Source organism: Periplaneta americana, chromosome 14, assembly GCF_040183065.1.
Source record: "Periplaneta americana isolate PAMFEO1 chromosome 14, P.americana_PAMFEO1_priV1, whole genome shotgun sequence".
In the NCBI taxonomy this organism is placed as follows: Eukaryota; Metazoa; Arthropoda; class Insecta; order Blattodea; family Blattidae; genus Periplaneta; species Periplaneta americana.
In genome coordinates, this window is record NC_091130.1 from 6,810,663 (window position 1) to 6,819,515 (window position 8,853).

The window sequence follows — 8,853 nt, forward strand, 5'->3', positions numbered from 1 at the left end:
TAATGACATGCATTAAAGGACTGCTACAAGGTGTATAATTACTATATTTCGGCATGGTCGAGCATAAAAATTTTAATCTCCCCTCTTTCAAAGGTAGTGTTGTCAGGTTCAGTGAAAGAATTATCCAGCGTATGTATTAATTATACAGTATGGACACTTCGCGTCGGTACCTTTGATGTAGCAGGACTGATTTCAATTACTTTCAAACCAGTTTGAGCGTGAGATTCTGCTTTCTCCCAGGAGTTGGCGCTGACATCACACCAGCTAGCAGTCGACACAGCGGAAATACAACACATACAATTAATACATCTAGGTACATTATGTACTCAAATTAAATAAATTGAACCGATGAAATAATAAATCCGTCATTAACTGTAATGTCTAGACTCTTGAGTTCCTTTATAATGAAAGTTGAGACGTTGACCCCATCAACAATTAAAATATGTAATGATTTGACAGCACTGAAAATGGAAAAACAAAACTCTTACAAGAAGTAAAACCATATACCTATATTATATTGTATGCAAATATTAAACGAATTTGATACATAATTTTATAATGTATTATATTATTTTATAATGTAATTTATTTTATATAAAATATAAAAAAATATATATTATTACAACTAGTTTGTCACTGAGAAATAAGGAAAAGCTGTTAACTTGAATTTATTTGAAGCAAAGCGTTACTGGATTATGCAATAAGGTAGGCGATGTTTGGATTCTGTGTCTCAACTCTATACTCAATTATTATCTTAGCGTATGCTCGATTACACTAACCTCTAGCGCTTGAAAGTGGAACTAAACGCCAGCGTACAAAGATACAAAACATAGGAAAATTTGCTCATTGTCCATTCTTTGTAAACCCTATTCGCTGAATTATCCCTCCAAGTGGATTGAATTTCGGCGTAGCTCAATGGTTAGAGCACTTGGTTCGTAGAACCAAGAATCCGGGTTCGATCCCCGGCGCCGGAGCGAATTTTTCTCCTCTAATAAACATTGTTACCATAATATAGGCCTATATATTCTGTAGGACCAAAAATTAATCTTTACGTAGATTCTTCGCTCAATAGTGCATATTACTGTGGAATCCCGGCCACCAAGTAACTCAATTGAGTGCGCTCCTTGTATAATGGCAGTTGACTTAATATATGTCAACATATATGTCGAACTTGGAGTCAGGTCATAAAGGAAAAAACACTAGATGAGAGAGATTCGATCCAGTGCTATGGATTGAACTTCGGCGTGGCTCAGTGGTATGTAGAACCAAGGACCTGGATTTGATCCCCGGCGCCGGAGCGAATTTTTCTCCTCTAATAATTCATTGTTACCATAACATATATATTCTGTAGGACCAAAAATTAATCTTCACGCAGCTATATATTGCTTTGTACTTGGAACCTGTATCTACAATTTGTTTTTTTTATTAAAATTGCAATTTTGAGATTCATATAAGTCACTAACAAGTATATGATTATGTCTCGTGACGGGAATATTTTGCGAACTGGAAATATAAAAATTGGAAATTTATCTTTTGAAGAGGTGGAGAAGTTCAAATATCTTGGAGCAACAGTAACAAATATAAATGATACTCGGGAGGAAATTAAACACAGAAAAAATATAGGAAGTGCCTGTTATTATTCGGTTGAGAAGGTTTTATCATCCAGTCTGCTGTCAAAAAATCTGAAAGTTAGAATTTATAAAACAGTTATATTACCGGTTGTTCTTTATAGTTGTGAAACTTGAACTCTCACTTTGAGAGAGGAACATAGGTTAAGGCTGTTAGAGAATAAGGTACTTAGGAAAATATTTGGGGCTAAGAGGGATGAAGTTACAGGAGAATGGAGAAAGTTACACAACACAGAACTGCACGCATTGTATTCTTCCCCTGACATAATTAGGAACATTAAGTCCAGACGTTTGATATGGGCAGGGCATGTAGCACGTATGGGCGAATACAGAAATGCATATAGAGTGTTAGTTGGGAGGCCGGAGGGAAAAAGAGCCGAGACGTAGATGGGAAGATAATATTAAAATGGATTTGAGGGAGGTGGGATATGATGATAGAGAATGGATTAATCTTGCTCAGGATAGGGACCAATGGCGGGCTTATGTGAGGGCGGCAACGAACCTCCGGGTTCCTTAAAAGCCAGTAAGTAAGTAAGTAAGTATATAAGTCACTAACTGCACATACGTAGAGGGATGACTTTTATTCCTTCTTTTTTTTTAAGACAAAAGTAAGTGCTGTACTATATGATGGCAAAGAGATGTTCCTCTCTGATATATCTAAAATCTGGTAACCCTGATCCTGCCTACCTTTTCTCCGCCTCACTTGGAGCATCTGCAGTTCGAGTGTTAAAACCTCAGAACGCCCTAACGTAGACAGTGAGGTACATACAGAAAGCGAGTTTTCATGTGTTGAAATATAGCACAGATTTGCATATTTGTAGTCAGGTATTTAATACAGTACAATCCTTCTTACCCGGCACCAAAGAGACCAGGCTAGTGCCGGATACGAGAGTTTGCTGGAAAATTGAATAAATAACCTACCTATATATATATATATATATATATATATATATATATATATATATAGTTCGTATTTCATGGTGCCAAATGTTGAAACTGCAGCCAAGTGAATATTATTTCTCTATCACGTACTCATAACTGAACAAGCATAAAAACTGTGTTCATTTTCCTTATTAAAACACATCACACAACACAAATAATACACTAATCCTAGTTTCGAATATTCACTGAAAATTGAAGTTCGTGCGAACTTCCTAATGTGGCAACACTGTTGACCCGAACATAACTAAATAAACATCAAAACTGTGTGGGTTCTCCTTATTAAAACACATCACACAATACGAATAATACACTAATTCTAGTTTCGAATATTCACTGAAAATTAAAGTTCGTACGAACTTCCTAATTTGACAACACTGACGGCCCGAACATAACTAAATAAACATAAAAACTGTGTGGATTTTCTTTATTCAAACGCATCACACAACACAAATAATACACTAATTCTAGTTTCGAATATTCACTGAAAATTAAAAGTTCGTGCGAACTTCCTAATGTGGCAACACTGACGACCCAGACTGTGGCAATGTGGCAGATTTAAACTTTTTTTTGGTCCAGTCAAAAGTGCCTTTGTTTTGATATTGCCGGTTATTTGGGTGCCGATTACGAGGGATTTTACTGTACTACGGAATGAACTAACTTGACGTATTTCCATCTACGATAATTGTTCACACAAGGTCACAATAAAATGGCGGTGAACGACACTGCTGCATCTGTAATAACCGCGATCATAATAAGAGTATCGAATAGGCCCTACATCTCTGGTCGTTCCCTCTCCCTCTTTCTGACGTGCCGGCAATGAAGATGTGCTGTAGGTATGATACGCTGTGATGCGAACGCCTTTCCAAGGACGTCATAATAGCGGCTGCATCGGACAGCGCAAAGCCAGGGGAGTGCGTGAGACTGCCCAGCTATAGCTGCACAGAACTTTCATGAGCCGTGCTAGGCGCTCCTGGCTTTGCACTGTGTCCATCCGTATACAGGCCTAAAACTGTCGATTCGTCAAGCATAATTTTGCTATCCAGTTCCAAGAAAAGAGATAACGGCACAGTTGACATAGCGTTATTTATTCATTCATTCACTTATTTATTTATTTTTATGTTTTAATTACTTATTTATTTATTTATTTTATTTATTTATTTCCTTACTTATTATTTATTTGTTTATTTATTTATTTGTTTATTTATTTATTTGTTCACTTACTTTTTTATTTATTTATTTCATTTATTTATCTATTTATTTATTAATTTATTTCCTTAGTTATTTATTTCCTTACTTATTTCCTTTTTATTTATTTCCTTGCCTATTTATTTCCTTACTTATTTATTTCCTTACTTATTTATTTCCTTACTTATTTATTTCCTTGCCTATTTATTTCCTTACTTATTTCCTTCCTTGCCTATTTATTTCCTTACTTATTTATTTCCTTACTTATTTATTTCCTTACTTATTTATTTCCTTACTTATTTATTTCCTTGCCTATTTATTTCCTTACTTATTTATTTCCTTGCCTATTTATTTCCTTACTTATTTATTTCCTTACTTATTTATTTCCCTGCCTATTTATTTCCTTACTTATTTATTTCTTTACTTATTTACTTCCTTACTTATTTATTTATTTACTTATTATATTTATTTATTTCCTTATTTATTTATTTATTTCCTTATTTATTTATTTATTTATTTATTTGTTTATTTATTTATTTGTTTACTTACTTTTTATTTACTTATTTTATTTATTTATCTATTCATTTATGTCTTTATTTATTTTCTTACTTATTTATTTCCTTACTTATTTATTTATTTACTTATTTTATTTATTTATTTCCTTACTTATTTATTTGTTTATTTATTTTTATTTATTTATTTATATATTTATTTATTTCTTTATTTCCTTACTTATTTATTTATTTATTTATTTATTTATTTATTTATTTATTTGTTCACTTACTTTTTTATTTACTTATTTTATTTATTTATTTACCTATTTATTTATTTCCTTATTTCCTTACTTATTTATTTATTTATTTATTTATGTCCTAGTAAATTTCAAACGAATACAAGTTAATATAATATAATACAAAATAGCCTAAACTAGTCCACTCCTGAATGAGTAAGACTTGTGCTCAGGAGGGGATTCCAATACAGACAAAAATAAAATTGAGAGTGAATAAATTACAGATTAACAAGTCTTAAAGGCATTATTAACGAAATGAATTTTTGTAATCAAAGTTCTCCTATTTTCTTATTTTATACATAAACTATTATAGACCTATATATTTTTTTTCACTAGGGTCGTCATGGATAACAAACATCCCAGTGTTAATCGAGACTTTGCTGTAGGCCTAGTATCGTCACATTGTCAAATGCAGGGGTAAGCTTCGGAGATTCCTACAAGTACTGAACATACACTAAGCTAACATAGCTTGCTGTAGAAGTTGCATATATTTTTATTACAATTTTTCTCTGCCCTCTTCCAAAATGAAACTGCAGCCGGAAATTCCTTACTTGAAGTAGTTCATTTTGTTTGATAGGTGTAAGTTATATTTTTTAAGGTTGAAAGCATATATTCAGAATCTTTCAGGATCTGATTGAAGAAAAAAAGTTTTCCCTGGTTTTTACATGTGGGAACACAACAAAAGTTTGGCGTTTTCAATTGTTTTTAATATTATTTAATATACTAATACACTACGTAAATCCTCAATACCTATATACTGGAAAACAAATGCACACGCAAAGCGCATCCATGGATAAATATATAATAGGATGCGAAACTTACTGAGTTTCCCGTAACACATACCAGAGGCGCTGTTGTAGAAATTGATCTTGCTGCCACCTGTTGGGAGGAGGGGCGTTATTACATCTAGCAGCGCACCAAGTAGCGAAAAGATTAACTAATTACTCCATGCATTTAGCAGCGCACCTGGTGACGAAAATGTTAAACTGTACAGAAAGTATTCTCTTCCACCCTCAACGATATTCAAAACTAACCCAATTTAAAATGAAACATTTACATTTTTATTCCTGACAGCATCTTCTACTGAAAATTCTTACCGGAGTCACCAGGAAGATAAAAGAGACGATCTATTTTACACTACCCAATTAAAATATAACCAGACAGAGACAAAAAATAAAGCAAAAGGTTAGATAATTGGGATTGTATTCTTTGGGTATTTATTGTACAGCGCAATGGAAAAGTCTGCAAGAACTACTTATTTATTATATTACTATTACTTTACAATACATTCAACAACACTATTTTTACAACGTCCATAAACATCACTGTTTAACATACACTGCTTATACACACGTAGTATCACTTTATGTTCACTTATTAGCAAGTTTCTCTCTGCTATCTTGTCTCTTCGAGCAATATCTCGAACGGATAAATAGAGAACTCTGGGTAATGTACCCAACACGTAGTTCTAATGTTCACCACCTACGACGTTGGGCGCTGATCATCTTATTTCATCCCCCCGCCGCCAGATGGTGCTGACCGCAGTTTCGCATCCTATTATATATTTATCCATGGCACATCCCTCAGAGTACACATGCGCTATATGTAGGTGCTAGTTCAGGATATTCCTATTGGACAATTTTCGTAACGGAATGAAACATTGTTTTTCCTCTGAATGATCAATTCGAGATTTCAGGTTTTTTTTTTATTTATGTCACAATTTAACAATTTAATTGGTAATTTTTCGATAAACCCTTCAAAATATGTAGTCTATCTAATAACTTTAAAACTTTCCTGGTTTAAAATTAACACATACGATAAAATATACTGCAGATTCAAAAGGAGTAAAAATTAATACTGGGTGCCATTTAAAATGTTTTTGCCAGACAGTGTATACATAATATGTTTTCTGAAAACTAGAATAATATCACTTGATTTATTTGCAGCAACTTTTGTGTGTTATATATTATAGTAAAACTAACTTGCATAGTTTCGAGTAACATTTCATATTTTTTACAATCAGTGTATCTTTGTATATTGTCTTCCATTTCTTTTTTTAAATATTGCACACTCGCTATTACCTATTTTCGGTCCATTTATGTTAATTCATACTTGTCATGTGTTTTGCATGTCCCGCTACTGTTGCTATGCAACTGCTATGTACTGCAGTGCAAATTGCTCAATTTTGTTTTTCGTACCGTGAGAGTTGTTCGTTATAATATGGGAATTAATTTATCATGTAGTATTTGGCATTATTTCTTTGGTGTGTATTTATAAGTATATCCTATGCATACAGAAAGGCTATTTCTTTAAACTTTGAAGTTATGAGTTTTGTATTCCTTTCGCTTTAGCTTGTCGTAATGTATGTTTTTATTCGTTTTTGGTCATTTATTCTATGTGTTGTGCTTATACCATATGGATCGATTCTAATACAACGCAATAGTACTCCTACGCAAAGGAGAAAAGGTTAAGGTCGGAGGTATACCATTGGCCTGCAGAAATGTAGTGAAATTCATTTTTTATATCTCAGCTACTACAAATGCTAAATGAACAAAAGTTTTCATGCTTAATATACATATATTACACTTTATAAAGCAGTACTCAGAATATTAAAATAGCTAATAATTATATGTAAAAATTATATCAGATCTGCACAATTATTTTTACAATTGTAAAGCATTTCACAGCTCTTAACCATGGTACCTACTTTGGTCCGAGGTTATACAGGGTGTTAAAAAAGTATCCAATATTTTAGGATGTGATAGTATGCATCAAAACAAGAAAATCGTCGTCGTCGTCTTCCTAACAAGTATTAGGCCGAGTGGCCTGTTACTGTCTCAAACTAGAATTTTCAGTCCATCTCTTCTTCGGACGAGTTAAAGATCTGTTGCCATGCGGATGGTAATGAAACAGTGCTTTAGGAATTCTGCATCGATTCATTCGTTCGAAATGACCCTTCCACTGAAGTTGATTTATTTTATTGGGTTATTTTACGACGCTGTATCAACATCTAGGTTATTTAGCGTCTGAATGAAATGAAGGTGATAATGCCGGTGAAATGAGTCCTGGGTCCAGCACCGAAAGTTACCCAGCATTTGCTCGTATTGGGTTGAGGGAAAACCCCGGAAAAAACCTCAACCAGGTAACTTGCCCCGACCGGGATTCGAACCCGGGCCACCTGGTTTCGCTGCCAGACGCGCTGACCGTTACTCCACAGATGTGGACTCTGAAGTTGATATTTGCTGATGAACTGCATAATGGGTTCTATTTGAAGTTCTTGCATTATGTCCTCATTTGTTTATGATCCCAGCGAGTATATCCAGCTGTTGCTCTCATAAACCTCATCTCACTTGCTGTTATTCTACTGACATCTTTATTCTTCACAGTCCACGCTTCACTACCATAGCTTAATACTGGCTGCGATAAGGTTTTATACAAGCCTATTCTTGTGTGTCTTTGTACTAGTGAAGGTTTCATGATTTTATTAATGATCCCCATTGTTTTATTATATTTACATATATTTTCAGCAATATCTACTTCATCATAATGTGATAGTGTATAGGCAAGTTAGGTGAAAGCATTTACTCTTTCTATTATTCTATTATTCAAACAGATTTTACTTGGTACAGGGAATTTCCCACAAAATGACATGATTTTCGTTTTTTCATTATTAATTTCCATGTTATATTTTTCACTGACCATATTTAAATTCAAAACAAGAAAATAATGTCTAATAAACATGGGTCCTACAACACATACTTTCTGAGATCTGAACACTTGTTCATAGGAGGTGCTCAAAGTGACGTCCATTCATAGCAATGCATTTCTCTGCCCTACAATACAGCAGACTACCAGATAATCATACCGTAGTTGACACCCCTGGCATGGAATACTGATACGTCACAAGGAATACTGAAAAGAAAAGTTTGGTTGCGGATATGAGCGGGGTTCAGCAGAGATGGTGGTGTGAATTTTCGTAATCAGCACGTGTGGGCTGATGAAAATCCCCATGCAGTTGAAGAAACAAGGCATCAGCACCGATTCTCAATCAACGTATGGGCAGGCGTTCTTGGCGATAGATTAAGGGCCATACGTGCTACCACAGAGATTAACTGGGGCTCGTTATCAGGACTTTCTTATTAACGTATTAACAACAAATTTCAAAGAGTACGTAATTGAATTGTATTGCATTATATTGTATTATGTTTATTAACATTCCATTGCATTATACATTGCTTTGCAGCTAGAATATGGAACAAGTCAAATATGAGTTTTACTCGTTGGGGCATAATCAATTAAAAAGAAGTG

At 33.9% G+C, this 8,853-nt stretch overlaps 1 non-coding gene across 1 annotated transcript; it reads left to right on the forward strand.

Moving 5' to 3' along the window:
* Positions 1 to 901: 901 nt before the first annotated feature.
* TRNAT-CGU (transfer RNA threonine (anticodon CGU)) lies at positions 902 to 974 on the forward strand. The gene has a single exon. It is a non-coding gene; the product is annotated as a tRNA-Thr (tRNA).
* The last annotated feature ends 7,879 nt before the right edge of the window (positions 975 to 8,853 follow it).